Genomic DNA, 17,181 nt, shown 5'->3' with positions numbered 1-17,181 from the left:
GTCTTTGTGTGGTTTTGGTATCATGGTAAATGTGGCTTCACAAAAGGAATTTGGCAATGACTCTTCTGTTTCTATATTGTGAAATACATTAAGGAGTATAGTTATTAGCTCTTTTTGGAAGTTCTGGTAGAATTCTGCATTGAAACCATCTGGTATTGGGCTTTTTTTGGTAGGGAGGTTTTTGATAACAGCTTCTAATTCTCCATGACTAACAGGTCTATTTAGATTGTTCACCTGATCTTGGTTCAATTTTGGTATATGATACTTATCTAAAAAATGTCCATTTTGTTTACATTTCCAATTTTGTGGCATACAGGCTTTTGTATTAAGATCTAATGATTCTCTGAATTTCCTCTGTGTCTGTAGTTATGTCCCCCTTTTCATTTCTGATCTTATTAATTTGTGTGTTCTCTCTCTGCCGCTTGATTAGTTTGGATAGGGGTTTGTCAATCTTTTTGATTTTCTCAAAAAACCAATTTTTTGTTTCATTGATTCTTTGGATTGTTTTCTGTGTTTCTATTTTGTTGATTTCAGCACTCAGTTTGATTATTTCCAGTCTTCTACTCCTCCTAGGTGAGTCTGCTTCTTTTTTTCTAGAGCTTTCAGGTGTGCTGTTAAGTCTCCAATGTGTGCTTTCTCCGTTTTCTTTAAGTGGGCACTTAGTGCTATGAACTTTCCTCTTAGCACTGCTTTCATAGTGTCCCATAAGTTTGAGTATGTTGTGTCTTTATTTTCATTAAATTCAAGAAAGACTTTAATTTCTTTCTTTATTTCTTTCTTGACCCAGGAGTGATTCAGTAGTTGACTATTCAGTTTCCATGAGTTTGTAGGCGTTCTGGGGGCAGCATTGCTGTTGAATTCTAACTTTAGTCCATGGTGATCCGACAAGACACAGGTGGTTACTAATATTTTTTTGTATCTGTGGAAGTTTGCTTTGTTACCAAGTAAATGGTCAATTTTCGAGAATGTTCCGTGAGCTGCAGAGAAGAAGGTATATTCTTTTTTTTTAATTTGGGTGGAATGTTCTATAGATGTCTGTTAAGTTCATTTGTTTCATTACCTCCATTAAGTCTATTTAAAAAAATATTTGTGTGTGTGTGCACGTGCACTAAGTTTGAGTTTGTGCATGTGAGTGCAAGTGCCCCTGGAGACCAGAAGATGGCATCAGATCCTCTGGAGCTGCATGTACCCTTAGTGCCTGGGCCATCTCTTCAGTCTCCCAAACAAGGCACTTACAATATTTTTAATTAATTGTTTGACAGTTTCATACAATGTATTGTAATCATTCACCCCCATTCATCACTGCTTCTTTAACCCCTCCCCAACTGTGTCCTCTTTTTAAATATAACCATCAAGTCCAATTTTTACTGCCCATGTATTTCTGAGTGTGGGGCCATTCACTGGAGCATGGTTGATCTATAAAACACCACACCCTTAAAGAAATCTGATTTTCCCTCCCCTGGAAGCCATACACTATTAATAGCTCCCCAGTTATAGGTGGGAGCTCATGACATGCTCCCACTTCATACTGGACTGTTGGGTATCTTGACATTGTACAGGATTTATAAGGCACCTACAGCTGTAATATAAGACTTTAACCTTTTAGCAAAAAAAAGAATCCCACAAGACAGGCGTGGTTTTCAAATTGTTTTTTTTTTTTTTTGATAGTTCATATGGCCCATGCTGGATTGGAGTTTAGCTTATAGCTGAGGCTGTACTTGAATTCCTGCTGCCAGCTCCAAACTACCAGGAGCAAGCTACCCTGATTTCTTTCTTTCTTTCTTTCTTTCTTTCTTTCTTTCTTTCTTTCTTTCTTTCTTTCTTTCTTCCTTCCTTCCTTCCTTCCTTCCTTCCTTCCTTCCTTCTTTCTTTCTTTCTTTCTTTCTTTCTTTCTTTCTTTCTTTCTTTCTTTCTTTCTTTCTTTCTTTCTTTTTGGTTTTCCAAGACAGAGTTTCTCTGTGTAACAGTCCTAGCTGTCCTGGAACTCACTCTGTAGACCAGGCCTGCCTCTGCCTCCCAAGTGCTGGGATTAAATGTGTGAACCACCACTGTCCAGCTTTTATTTGATTTTTATCATGTGTATGTATATGCATGATCCAGCATCTATGGAACACCTGTTGTATATGTGTGGAGGTTTGAGGTTGATGTTGAGTATTTTCTATTACTCTCCACCTTATTCTATAAGGCAAGGTTTTTCAGTTGAAACCAGAGCTTGTCATATGACTAGCAAGGCTATCCAGCTTGTCCCAGGACTCCTACCCTCATTTCTGAGTGTTGTAATTACTGTCCAAACTCCAGTCCGTAAGTTTGTGTGACACTGAGCCATATCCTCAGTCCCAAGCTATCCTTTTTTATTGTACAATATCTTCACCACATATGCATCGTCTAACAAGTGATGGGGTAATATACATACAGGTAGATCCACCACAATTATAATCCAATGAGTTGCCATATCTTCAGAATTTTGGATATAAGTGAAGCCACTGAAATTTTTCTTTTAAATTAGTTTGATTTTATGTTTTATGTGTGTGTATTTTGCCTGCATGTATATCATGTGCACGACTGGTGCTTGAGGAGACCAGAAGAGGGCATCAGATTTCCTGAAACTGGAGTTACAAATGGTTGTGAGCCACTATGTGGCTGCTGGGAATTGAACCTGGATCCTGTGGAAGAGCAACCCACGCTCTTAACCACCCCCACCATGTCTCTAGTCCCCACTGAAGAATTTCTGTAATACAGGGGGACATGTCTCTTATTTGCAGCACCTCTCTGTCCTCAACTCCAACTAATAATGTGCTAAAAGGGCAGGGTAGAAGCAAGGAAATGGGAATATCTGAGTAGAAACAGTGAATGCAGGGAAAAGGAAGCAGATTTATTCAAAGTTGAAGAAGGCACTTCCAGGATTGCCTAATGGACTGCCCATTGCTATGATCTTCCTCAAATCATCAGAAATACTATAAAGAGTTATATTTCCCCCCACACATCCACAGCCCAGCAGGTCTTCCTACTTGCCCCAAAGACAAAGTTACCACCATTTAATTAGGAAAAATTACAACAACAAAGAAAAACTCATGCAACAAAAGACAAGTGGAGTGAGGGTTTGGAACCATCAGACAGGGTCAGATTCCTCAGAGGAGGCAGGAGACACAAAAGAGTAGGGTACTGCCTCCTTGGTCCCTTAGGGGTGGGCACATGATGGAGCAGCTGAGGCTGAAGGGGTTCAGGGCAAGTGCCTACAACACTGAGGAAATTTGGCAGTAGTGACACAAGGAATGTCCCAGAGGCCCGGGCCCATATCAGGCCCAAGAACAACCTGGTTATAGTTCTCTCAGAGACAACAAGCCCCATGAAAATGTGGTCTGACTCCTAAAACATCTGTAGAGGGACAGTGGCTGGCCAGGCCCAGCCATTCTGCGGGAGCTTCAAGATATATCATCCAATCCCAAATGCTGCTGGTATTGAGGTTGTCTTAGGACAAGTGGGGCCTGACACAACAAAGTTGAGATGCCAGAGGCTGTGCAAAGCTGGCAGTGTCACAAAGGAACCAGGACAGGAAGCAAGGCTAAGATCAACCAAGGATGCAGGTCTGTGAGGCTGGCAACATCCCATGGGCCATGTATATTTACATATGGAAATTAAGGTGGGGTTAGGTTAATAAATAGGTGGGTAGGGTGTACAGAGCTAGGAGGGCAAGGGCTCTCTTGACGTAGGAACACAAGGCAAGAGGGTGGAAGTATTGCTGCTGCTGATAGTGGGGAGCTTAGTCCTATCACCCCCTCCTACTGCAAGGCCCAAAGCAAGGCACTAATGAAGGGGGCCCAGGCATGATGGGGGCAACATGGCCTGGTAACCTCCCCAACAACACCAGATCCGGATCTCAGCCATAGAGACTCATGCTAGAGCCAGCCATTCCCCTGGTTCAGAGAATGGCTCAGAAATGAGAAGCCCCCTCCTCACCATCTCCCCACTAGCTGCTGCTGGACACTAGGCTGATGATCTGCTCCAGCTTCTGTCGAAGCTTGTGCTTCCAACAAGAGGCATCTCGGCCCAGCAAGGTAAGGATCTAGGAGATAAGGATCCACTGGAGCAGACTTTAAGGCAGGGCACCACTTCTGCCCAAAGTTCTTGCTTCCCAGATGGGTGCTTACCTCCCACAGGCTTCAGTCCCTGTGCCAAGCTCAAGCTCTAAACCTCTAATTTCTCAGGAAAACCACAGACTTTTTCTTGACTCCTAATACCAACCCCAGTTCCACAGATTTCTCTCCTATCATGGCTCATGTGTAATCTCTTTGGAGAGTGAGCCATACCTTCTGTTATCAATTCCTTTTTCCGCCTAACCCAAACTCCAACATATACTTAGAAAATCTGGCCATTCCAACTTCCTTGATCCATGCAGGGGCCTGGATCAGGATACAGAGCTGACTCTACCAGTCACCTCTGGATTCCTCCCAGTCCTCTGCTAGTTCCCTCTTTCCTCTTTGACCTGTGAGGGACTCAGAGTTCTGTGCTTGGCCAGACCTCCCTCTATATCCCCTTGATCTCCCTTGGTGTGCTCCTTTTTTTGAGACAGTATCTCACTATGTATCTCTGACTGTCCTGCAACTCACTTTGTAGACCAGGTTACCCTTGAAACACAGAAATCTGCCTGACTCGGCCTCCTAAGTGCAGGGACTAAAGGTATATGCCACCATGCCTGTCCAGGGCTTAATCTTGCATGCACATCTCTACTTGTCTGTGTCCACACGCATGGATGTGGAGTCCAAGAGGTCAATACCTGGTTCTTTATCATTCTCCACATATTCAAAAATGTGTGAGTGTTTTGCTCACATGTATGTATGTACATCACATGTGGTGACCACAGAAGTCAGAGGAGACTGGATTCCCTGAAACTGGAGCTAGGAGACCGTGAGTTGCCATATGGGTGCTAGGAATCAAATTTGGATCCTCTGGAAGAACAGAAAGTACTCTTAACTGCTTTGCCATCTCTCCAGCCCATCCACCTTATTTTTTGAGATATGGTCTTTCATGGAACATAGAAGTCATTGATTGGCTAGACTGACTGACCAAGGAGCAATGAGGATTTGTCTTTCTCCACTCCCCAGTGCTGGGATTATAGACACATGCCAACACACCCAATATTTTTACATGGGTGCTCTAAATCCAAATTCAGGTCCTCATGCTTTCATACCAGGTACTTGCTCAACTGAGCCATTTTCCCCATCCCCCTGCCTCATGGCTTTAAATTCCAAGACTTCCCCTGAATCTATCGACTCCTATGCCTTGCATACTTGTCATTTTAAGTCTAGTTAGCAAGAGTATCTGGGTTCAACCTTCCCAGTATGACCCAATCAACTTTGATTCCATCCCTGCTACCCATCCCAAGATGCTCTATGGTCCCTTGGGGCTTTAGCACTTTCTATGGATGACTTGAGTGGTTCTGAAGATTCTCGACTTTGTTCCCTGGGCCCCACAACGCTATTCCATCCACAGACTGTCCTGCAGTTTGTAGTATTACTGAGTTTATGGTGGTGAACTTCATCCTGTAAGCTACTTAGACTGAAGAAGTCCTGCAGTCATCCTTGATTCCAGCTTGTGGCCCACATCTGGTTATTCAGAACATGAATCCAGGCCTCCACACCCTTTTGTGTTCCTCTGTCTGCTGGAATCTCCAACCACAAAAGCCACAGGCCTTGCTAATAACTGGATACACCTACCTCTGGCCCCACTCCATAACCCTGAGCCTACCCCTTCTGATTCTCCAGCCTTTTAACTTTTATCCAGTAGTAATTCTATACTCCAGCTTGTGGTTTCTCTCCTGTATTTCTTAAATCCCAGCATCTAGGGAAATTATTACCCATGCTGGCCCTTGGCAAGGAATGAATTGTGGACAAGATACAAGATGGATTCTGTGTTCCATCTTACTCAAATCCTTCGCAGTCCTCAATCTATCAACCTCCCTGCCTTTGCCCATAATTGCCTCATCAGAACCATTCACTGGGGATCTGTAAGCTGAATCAACATACCTCCTGACAATACTTGGTGACATAGAAGTAGAGCTCACCGAGTGCACTTAGGACATTGAAGTCATTGGCATGGAGGCAGGATTGTTCTACTTGGTAGGCATTAATGCTCTAGTCACTGATTGATGCCATCTTTGTGATACCCCAGTAAAACATGTAGAAACCCTCCGTGAGTCAATCATGAACATGTCACAAAAGCCAAAAATCATGTGTCATCAGTGTTTGGCCAGCCTCATACTGACTGTTTAGGCAGGCAGTTCCAGCCAGCCACCATGCACACACAGCAGTTTCCCAGGGCCCAGCTCTCCACCCAGCTCTTGTAATTAGGGATATCCTTGGTGTAAAGCAACTTGTTGGAAGGGGAGTCCTTTCCCAGACAGTGCTCTGATGTAGAACACGAGTCCATGAAGGTCTGGGCCACCACTGACAAACAGGCATCTGTGATACTATTCTTGTGGATGTCAAGCACAAACTGTGGGCTCTTCATCACATTCACCCAGAAACACAGAGGTGAGCAGAACAGAGGGATATACACTCGAGAATCCTCAGTAGCTGTATGGGCCCCTTTTCCCCCACTGTCTTCCTTTACAACTTGTTCCTGTCTGGCCAGCTCATAACCACCCCTGAGGTAACAGGAAGGACACATTTAGGGTAAATAATTTGTTCTTTAACTTTCTGCTTGACTCGGGCATTCTGTCCTCAATTTTCATCCCTGAGGTTTTCACCGTCTCCACCTGTGCCAAATCATCAATATCACTATCGTGTGCACAACCCTGGAGAAAATGGCCAATTCCAGTGCTAGACTAGCATTTTCCAGCAGTACCCATCTTCTATATACTCATATTCAGTTCCAGGCCAAGCCACTGTCTCATTCCTTTTGCCTGATAGGCTATTCACCTGCCAGTCAACCTGCCTCCTTGGGCCTTGGGCCTTGGCTAAGTCACTAGTCTCTTCCTCCCACCCATCCTCAAAAGGGCCAGCAGTAGCCAGGAACTAATAAGTACCAGTTGCTTTTCCAGGTGTGGTGTACATCAGGGTCACTGATCTGGTGCTGATCAGCCTGTTCATTCAGGAAGTCAAACATGTACTTGATGGCCAAGGGTAAAGCTGAGCCCCGATGGACTGCACTGAACTCAGTTTCAAATAGGTCTTCCACAAACTTCTGCAATGTGCCCTATGAGTGACAGTAAGACCACTATGCCAAGGAGTTCCCCAAATCTGACAGACAGGGGAAGAAAAGCTCAGTAAAGAGCTTTCCTGAAGGGCCAGCATTCCTAAAAGGGAACTGCTCTTGACCTCAGGCCTAGAGGTCCTACTTCAAAGGCCCTGAGAGTGTGGTCCCTGCCTGGTAAGACCAGCTCATCTCATGGCTAAGACTGGGCTAGAGGGTATCTATACAGATACCAAGAGAGCCTGGGGCATGCCCACACCTTGGTGGCCAGCAGCCTTGTCAGATATATTTCTCAGACCATCTTGCTGCCATGGTATCTTTCTCGATGATCAGCATGATCATGGATCTTCACCAAATGCCACAGTTTGGTACCTGCCTCCTGGTAAGGTGTAAGCATAGGTGTTCAGGAATGGAGGCTATCTGGGCTGCTGGCAGCATGGAGCAAGCTCTCGAAGGCAGAGGAGAGATGTGACCCTTAGGCCCTGAAAGGCCCTGGCCATTACCCACCCTCTTACTCCACTCTTCTCCAAGAGCCTAGGAGCCTTTGTGGAACCATTCTGTTCTTGCCACCCCTCCCTACCAGGCTCTACAGAATGGGAGCCCAAAATAATTGTCTTTCCAAGCTGGGTCAAGACAACTACTTTGTGGCTTCCAAAGATGGCTTATATGGCCTTAATTAAAGGGCACAGGGCCAGCAGATGTCACCATGATGAGGATACCTACCATAGTGACTGAGTGAACAGGTGAAGGTGAAGGAGTTGGCCATGTTATAGGCAGACACTTCTTTGGACACCAGGGCTACTAAGGAACCATCTGTCACCTGGAGGTCCAAAGACAAAGAAGGGGCAGTGCAGGAAGCCAAGGTGCCACCACTCATCCAGGCTCTTCAATGTAGTGGTAACCAAGGCCCTATGAAGGGGGCCCATGAGTATAAGGCTAAGGGCTGGGACAGACCTAGCCATTGTCCCTAGCTAGCCTGGGGGGTGAATAGACTGCCAGTTCCTCACCTGGTAGTGGGCCAGTGAGTTGACCCACTTCTAGTCACATTCTATCTTTGTAGTGACATCCTCATCTTGAAGGATTATTTGGGCTATGCGGCCTGGCGCCATTCTGCAGACCACAGTCAGCTCTTAGGGACATTTACCCCACAAAACCTTAGGCTCAATTCTCTTAAGGAATAGAGCTCAGGTATAGAGTGTGAGAGCCCCCTGGGAGGGCTTGGAAGGTGGGGGGCTTGGAGAAAGGGGAGAGACCTTACTCAAATCCATGTCCACAGCTTGGGGTGCTGAGAGTGTGGAATACCCTTGTACACAGTATCCAACAGCTTGTCTTTGGCCTGGGTGATACTTTCACAATTGAGAACCTTCACAGGGACCTGAGCACTGCCCTCATTCTCTGGGAACACACAATGAAATGTCTAAGAGTAAAGGAACCCCAGCATCAATCCTGAGCAAGGCTCCTCCACCCCTTCTCCTATTCACATGGCCCCATGCTCATCAGGGTCTTATAGGCAATCTGTTGCCAGATGAGTTTATCTTCACTTAAGGAGTAGCAGGCCTCACCTGTTATGGCATCAATGGGACCTTTCTCCATCTGTTGCTTAATGGCACAGTACAGCAGGAAAATTGGCTTCACAGCACACTCCTACACTCAGAGTCAAGAGCATAGCTGGCTGCCTGTCTGGCCTACCAATCGACTGAATCCACCCCTGAACATTCCTCCCCTGCTGCCCAGCCCTACTAAGCACACATTCAGGAACTTATGCAGCAAGAATGCAAAACAGTTGGTGAGCAAATTCTCAGCCACTGACTCTGTCCTGTGGTAAGAGATAGGTCCTAAGGCCCTGGCCTGGCAAGGGTAGGGCTTGAACAGACAGAAGGGCCCAAAATAGGAAATCTAGGAGTGGGCTGGGGGGAGAGGCCAGGCAAGATAGTTACATACCTGCTCAATAGCAGCTTTGGGTGGTTCTTGCTCTCCAGGTTTTTCTCTATGAGGTCAGCCAGCAGTTGCTTGAGTAGTCCAGTGGCATAGTCAAGCCGGCTCTGCAGGGCCACCATGGTGAGTGACGCTACAGTGCCACAGTCACACATAGAGAAGCTGCTCTGGGTCTCCAAAGTGTGAATGATGCTGAGCAGGAAGGCATGGCTGTGCAGCAGTTGCCCAAACAGGCATATGGTCTTCTTCACGTTGGGGGGAGTCTGTGAGGACCAGAGATTCTCAGAAGGTAGGCAGTCGTGTCTCTGGGGGAAATAGAACATGAACAGGCTGTGGGGGCACGGGGTGGCTCACATCCATCTCATTGAGCACTGGGTGGGCCTCAATGTCATGGAAAAGCACCCGCATGACATAGATCCAATAGTCCAATAAGGGAATTTGCACACCATCCATGTGGTTTGTCAGTTCATTAATATCTGTCTGTAGCTCAGCAAAAGCTGGGGGAAAGTAGGGTGGAATGAGTTGAGCAAGGGGCAGGAAAATTCCTCAGCTCTCACATACTGTGGTATACTGCTAACTTTAGGCACTTTCTTTGCACGCCAATGCCACATGAGATTCCAGGTTGTCCATCTGTAGCTGGAGCCGCTTCAGTGTTTGGTCTTTTGCTTATAGGTGACCAGCACAGCAGTGATGGCCAGCAACAAGAGCCCACCCCCTACTGCCAACCCCACCATAGCTGGGAAAGTTAGTGCCCAATCAGCAGTGATGGGCAGGGTGCCAAACCAGAACTCCAAGCCACCCACCAGCACCTGTAATAAGAGGCTCAAGGTGAACCAACAGCCATGTACATATAAAGCTGCCCTGGTGGCCTCTGAAGCCTATACACACCATGACTAGTTGCCGGCCTGTCTGGCTAGGGGAATCACACAGAAGTTGAGTATCTGAAGCAGTTAGTGCACACCTCTGTCCTCAGCACTGTATAGCTGAGGCGGGAGCTGCCAGCTGCAGCAGAGATCAGGTTCTTTCTCTAACAGTAGATAACCCACACAGACACAGTCAAGCTTTCCAGGTCTCTGCTCCTCCTCTCCTTTCTATTCCCTACCCGTATTTCCCAGCACCTTCAATACAACATCTGAGCCAGGTTTGACATCTAGCACACCAGATGGAATAAGTGGTTCAAAGCTGGGATCAGGATAGTAGGTGAAGGAAGAACGGTTGACAGAGCAGGCTGTCTGCACATGACCCAGCAAGAAGCCAAACTCATCAGGGTGCTCACCTTGGACCCGAGGCTGAGGGTGCCCAAGGAAGATGCCAGGGGCCTTACATAACATTGAGGTGTCATTGATCACCTGGAATGTCTGTGGAGACGATGACAGTCACCTCAGTGCATAAAGCCTTGAGTAAGTAGAAAGGGTGGGAGAGGAGGAGGAAGCTGCTACTTACATTATTGGTCTCAATATCACGGTACTTTGCCCATACATGGGGTTCTTGCACCTTCAGCAGATGGGTCCCACTGACAGTGATGGCAGTACTTCCACTGGAGATATGGGGGAAGGTCTCAGGCTCCCTCCCCAACTCTGCCCTGAAGTTACCGAGGTTTTTCTGAGCGCTCAGAGCCTCAAACTTTGGATTATTTAGCAGGTACAAGGGTCTATATGTGCAGGACAACTCTTGCCCCCTACTGACATGGGTTCAGGAAGTATTCGATGCCCCAAGGCCCCGTAACAGGTAAGGTCCAAGGAGAGATACTCAGAGCCCCAACTCAGTCCTTAATCCCATCCTCCTTAGGTTCCCACTTGATGATGCTCCAGGTTGGCTCAAGGTGTGTGACAGTGGGGTGTAGGTATAGATGACTCCATGGCTGGAGATGTTGGCATGGTCTATGGCAAGGGTGATAGGGGCCTGACTCGGGCCCAGTGTGGAGACTAGTGAGATACACATGATTGCCTCGGCATCTCTCCTACATAAGAAAGCAGGTAAGCTTGAAGCTGGTGGCCTGGCACCTTCGACTACCCTGTCCCCATAGCCCTCCATATAATGCTCAACTCCAGACTACTTGTGCTTAGGCCCTCCTCACAAATTGGCACTTGCCATCTCTTACAATCACTGTGACCCTCCTGCCAGCATCCAGAGAAGTTCCAGAGATGGTGAGCCCAGTGCATCCAGAAGCTGGGCCCCAAGTAGGACCCACACAGTCAAATGTTGGGGTTTGAGAAAGAAGCAGCCCTTAAGAGGAGGTAGGAGCCAGCCCCATCCAATGGCTATTCCACATGCCCCCATATAGAGGAGGGAGAAAGCTTGGGAAGGGGAAGGGACTGGTAGGCCACATACCACAGAGCTGTAGAGCTGCTCAGACTGTGTGCTAAAGTCAGCTGAACAGTCACCTACACAGAGCTCAGCAGGCCCAGTTGGTGGGCTGGGTACCAGTGATTCCTCCATCTCACATACAATCCCAGGAGTCACAGAAGGACAGGAACAGCTGTGGTACACAAGGACAGGGTACTCAACATGGCCACACTCACCTTTCAGCAGTAACATATTCAGTGGGGATGGAGTTACAATGTACACCAGCTACTCGCAGGCCAACCTCACAGAAACTGAGGCCCAGGTTCTCACCCACAATGGTAACCTGGGTGCCAGCTTCCTTGGGTCCTGTGAGTGGGTGGATCTGTAGAACAGGGTAAGAGGCAAGAAGATCAGGCCAGACTCAAACATGGCTAGCGGGCCAGATAAGACTAGTATGTGAAGCTAACTTGGGTGACTCGGGATAGCTGTATCGGCACCCTTCTGGCTTGGGTGCATCCAGTTGCCTTTGGGAGCTGGTCAGTGAGCCCGCAGTTGGCACTTGTGCTCTGAGATGTACCAGCTACTGTTGAAGTGGGGATCAGCTTTGAGGCAGAGGCCACAACTAGGCCGCTGAGCCCAGCACTTTTAAAGAAGTGCGGCAGGCACAGAGGACTACTGATGGAGCAGGCAGTGACAGAGAATCGGCTCTCTAGGGCCTCCAGACTTGCCCCCAGTAGTGTCAACCCTGCCCCAGGAGCTCATTTCTTGGACCGATGTCATGCCTTACCTTGGAAGCTCAGAGGCTTATCAGTGGGGAAATCTCCATCCCAGACTGCAGAGAAGTCTAGTTTGGTGTCACCAAACTCTTCACCTTCATAGAAATACTAAGAAAAATGGAACCACATGAGTATAACCAAGATAAGCAAAATCCGTGCCCAATTTAGTAATCCCTAATCTAAAAAGGAAAGACTAAAAAGTGTTTGCCAGGATCAACTAGATCAACCAAAGGCTTCCAGATCAGTAAGCTGGGTTTACGCCAAAAAAACCCACAAACAAACAAACAAACAAACAAAAACACCACCACTGACAAAAACAATAATAACAACAAAACAATTGTCCCTGGCTGACCCACACTGGACCTCACCAAAGCATTCTGGCACTGCACACTGCTGCTGTTATAGCACAGTACCCAATGCTGCCGCCCCTGTATACAGACTACACATTCATAATTCTTCTGGCCTGACTGAGGTTGTGGAAGATTCTTAACCTGCAGGGTTAGAGGTTGCATGACGCCCACAGGGATCAAGAGGTTTCCTTGAAGCAGGATCTCAGGGCATCCCCGGGAGGAGAAGAGCTGTCAGAGAATGCTGAGCTACCCACCTTTCTCCAGGCCCAAGGAAATAGTAGAACAAACAAAAAAGTGAGAGGCCAGCCAAGGAGCCCAATCTTTTGCAGCGTACTGCACCACCTCACCTCAGGGCTGTGGACCCTGCCCTCCTGGAAGGAGCACTCATGTGAGTGGCTGGTTCACACATGGCAGTACTTACACCAGTGGCAGGGGTAAGGACTGCCAACACAGGACATGCACCTGGAGAGGGAAGTGCCTTCAGAAATAGCAGAAAAGTTTACACCACCCTTTTCTCATGTTCCCACAAAATGCACTGGGGAACAAATGAAGAGGGAAGGCAGAACCTGCATAAGTCACACAGTGCATATCAGGATTGGACAGAAGTGGGGACAGAGCTCACCCCTAAAGTCCTAGAGACAATCACACTGCAAGTTTTATATATCCCAGAGCACCTATCTATCTCCAGGCCTAGGGACAGATTCTGGACATGGTACTCAAGACCGGAGGAGAACATTGAAGTTGTAGAAGACAAAGCAACCCCAGCAAACATCACACCAGTCTCCATGCACAGTATGAGTGGCCCCTGCAAGAAACAGGTGGCCATCAGCAACTAGCCTGTGATCCTTCCTTACCCCACAACACCCAAAATGGCCCCAGTCCACTGACCATGCCCTCTGGTAAGTGTCTGGAACTCCTGGAGGGATGGTGAAGCACAACACAGCTCTCCAGAGGGCAGCAGAAGAGCCTCACTTTTAGTCACCTCCTCAAATGAACAGCTCACACCCGCACTAAGGTCTGGCACATTTCACATAGCTATGGTCATCTGGGGAAGGCAGAGAGCTCAGATCAGAATACGCCCCTCCCTCATGAAGCATAATGAGCCCAAGTACCCACCATATCACTTACCTTCACTTTAGGGGATGTCACTGACACATTATTGGGCTGGACCAGCACCTGTACAAATTTGTTCAGATCCTCAGCAAAACCATGTGGAGCAGAGGCACCTGAGCAGGCCCCTTCACGGCAGCACCTGCATGGGGACAGGCCAGAGCAGTCTGAGCACTGTCCCAGGAGGGACCAGAGGGGTTGCAGTAAGAGGCTGAGGGGGGCAGAGGACAACATACTCAGCTCCTACTGCCAGGAACAGTGTGCTTTGGCCTCATCCCCTGAGATCCAAGGGACATCACTCATGGTAGAAGTTCTGCTAATTAGCTGGAGAAAGTGGAGGAGAAAGGAGGGAGGGGAAGGCTCAAGGCTCAAGGCTGGGGAAAACAGAGCAGGTGGGTGAAGGAAAGTATAGCAAGCGTGGAGGGCTTCTGTCCAGTTGGCAAGGCACTCCTAAGTCCTTCTGTCTCCCAAGATAATGGCCCCAGGGAAGCCATTGCTGTCCCATGTCCCTCACACACTGCCCTCACCTGTACTGTAGCACACACCAACCACAGTGTGGGTCCCCTGAGCCCAGGCATGCAGCCCAGCTCAGATACTGCTCACAGGTCTCTACCGGGAGATGGCTCAGCTGGGAACAGCCACATCAGCACACAGCCCACCCCTGCCCCACCATCCACCACCACCCACCATGGGCCCACCTGCTTCTCACTCAGGAGATAGATGTGCTGGTATTCAGGGCTAAAGAGCAGGTCTCAGACTATGGGGCTTTCCTCTACCACAGAGACCGTCTCATACAGCTGGGCATCCTGAGAGCCATCAATTCGCACCTGAGCCACAAACCAGGACAGAGAAATGCCAGGTCAGCTTCACCCTACCATAGTCTCCCAGGGACTTTCTAGATTGCATCTGAGCTGCTCAGACAGGACCTCCTTGAGCCTGCACTCAGTCAGGAGGACTGTAGCTCCAACAGCCACAGCCTTAGGCCAAGGCAAAGGCTATCTTGGATTCAGCTAAAAAATGCTGATGAAGGTATATAGCAGAGAAGCCAACCAAGGAGTAGGACTGGGCTCTTGGGGCCTAACCTGGGAAGTCATTATATCCTGTTCAGAATAACCTAGGTTCATGTGCACATTCTGTTCCCCAGCCCTTCTTCCCATTTTATGAAAAAACATAACCAATCCCATAATACAAGGGTTCTAGGACCAACCTTCTTCAGATTACCACTGTGTGTACCTATGAAAAGCACAGAGTGCTGGTGGTAAGTATAAACAGCTACACTGGCCATGCCATCAGTGCTGTCGGCCAACAGGGGTAGCCCCTCAATCTCGTGTAGGCCACCCAATGGTTGATCCAACAACAATCCACAGAAGTTTCCATTGATCTGCATGGGCTGGTGACACAGGAGGGGTGAGTGAGAGATGCTATTAGATCCCATGTTCTGAAAAGAAGCAGAACCTGGAAGCTACTGCCCTCCAGACATGCCTGATAGTTTGCCTTATGACCTGATGGGAAAATGGGACTGGTGACAGAAAGCAGGGAGAGGGAGGAGAAACCTGGGTTTAAAAGACTTGATATAGAGCAGAGAGCAAGCTGGGAATTAATAGAATCAGGAAAATGGAGGTGACAATATATAAACAGGACACTGGCCAAGACATAAGTACAGAGTTAGCCTCTCAAGAAAGGTAAAGCAAGTGTCAGAGCAAAGGTGTCAGTCACTCAAAGGACCATGCCAAGCCTAGGATTGGACAGACAGCCTCCCAGCAGAGAAGCAGAAATACAGAGTTGTCATGTGTAACACAGGGATAGCAGGGCAAGCAAAGGGCTCACGGTATTGACGTATGGCAGCTCCTTATTCAACAGCCAGGGCAGGGCCAGTGTGCCCTCCACAAGGTAGCATGATTGGATTCGCTGACAGATGTGGGTATTGATTTTGCTGAGGGTGAAGAGGCAAAGGGTGGTCTGCCGAGGTGGGCTGGCTCCTTTCTTCTGGCCCTGAGAGAAGATGGAGAAGAGGACATCCCCGTCTGCTAGCACACCCAAGCCTTGGGCACTCTGCACCAAGCAGTACTCCACACCACGCCAGGAGCAGCCAATGGGAAACTCTACATAAGAGTAGAACTCTGAGTCTCCTGAACACATACACGCAATCTTGGAAGTGAAGAATTTCTTGACTGCTGCATCTAGGAGCATCTGCTGGGTGTCCAGCTGCAGTGTTAAGAAGTACACAAAGGAGGCATTGACAAAGCCATATATGTAGTAGATGTCAAAGGCAGGGTACAGGGAAAGTGTATCTGAAGGAGTTTTGATCTGACAGGAGACAAACTCATCCTGGCACACCTGGAGAGTAGAGCAAAGTATGAGTACGTGATAAAGACCTGCTCCCTTCGCCACCTTGACTCCCCAACCCTGTTCTAACAATGTGGCCTTCCAAAGGCTTCCCTTGTGATCTCCTACCTGCCCTGGCTGGGCAATTACTGGAATCCATGGCACAGAGTGCAAGGTGACCTCAGCTTCTCTAGAGACAGGCTTTCCACAGGTGAATTCTGCCCAATTTCCTGTCCTCAGCAGCTGATCTACATCTTTGTGTCAATGAAGGGTCACAAAACAAAGCTCAAACCTTCTCAAACCAAAGCTTTCCTTCCCCAGATGTAGGTTCGAGACTGAGAGAAGGGAGTGAATAAGGCGTGGACTCATAAGAAGCAGAAGAGAGAGGACATAATGAACAGACATAATATCTCACCCACCAGACTGAACATATTTGCACTGTCTTCATCGTCGATGAGCTTATGGGAACTCAAGGTGGGAAAGTATTCAGAATTGCCATAAACTGCAGTGCCCACAAACAGCTTGATAGCCCCTTGGCCTTGTTCAACAATGACACCAGCCATGGATTCAGGCTCTTGGGCCCCTGACAGGTAATGCTCCTTGCGATGGTGGGACTCACCCAACTTGAAGAGATCATCCAGATGCAGAAATTGGCAGATGCTCTGCCAGATACTGCCACAAGCTAAAGAGGACGGACTGCAGCAGCTTGTTCACATTGTTCACAGGCACCAGGCAATGGGAGCACACACACATACTAGGTGTGGGTAGCAACAAGAATTGTCTTCAATGGGCCCTGTAACATGGGCCCATAGCTCAGTCAGGTTTGGAGCCCACTTGAAAACTCAGTTCACTGCACCTACAAATACCTCCCCAGTCACTCGGTGGACAGTCAGGTGAGATAGTGTGGTATCAGTCACCACAAAGGTATGAAAGGGCCTGCTGCTACCCAGGGACCCTCCTACAGTGAAGAATAGCAATGGGAGAAGGCAGACAGTGAGCATGACTGGCAGCTGTACCAGGGACAGGCCTGAGGAGAGACAACAAGTGGGAGTCAGAGACCCCAGGCCCAAGCTCTTCTCCCTCCCCCTGACCTGCCCAGCCCAGGGACCCTGGCAGGCCAGGCTCCATGCCACAGAGTGGCAGGGAAACTCATCCAACATGACAGAGCCCCAGATGGTGACTGAGGCTGGGAGAGGGGAAGGGCCTCT

General features: G+C 48.2%; 1 pseudogene; it reads right to left on the bottom strand.

Moving 5' to 3' along the window:
* Positions 1–3,967: 3,967 nt before the first annotated feature.
* On the bottom strand, positions 3,968–16,974 carry LOC119805718 (annotated as a pseudogene).
* Between the last annotated feature and the right edge of the window lie 207 nt (positions 16,975–17,181).

The sequence above is a fragment of the Arvicola amphibius genome, unplaced genomic scaffold (assembly GCF_903992535.2).
Source record: "Arvicola amphibius unplaced genomic scaffold, mArvAmp1.2, whole genome shotgun sequence".
Taxonomy (NCBI): domain Eukaryota; kingdom Metazoa; phylum Chordata; class Mammalia; order Rodentia; family Cricetidae; genus Arvicola; species Arvicola amphibius.
The sequence above is the reverse complement of the archived record's forward strand: the minus strand, read 5'-3'. Positions and strand labels throughout refer to the sequence as shown.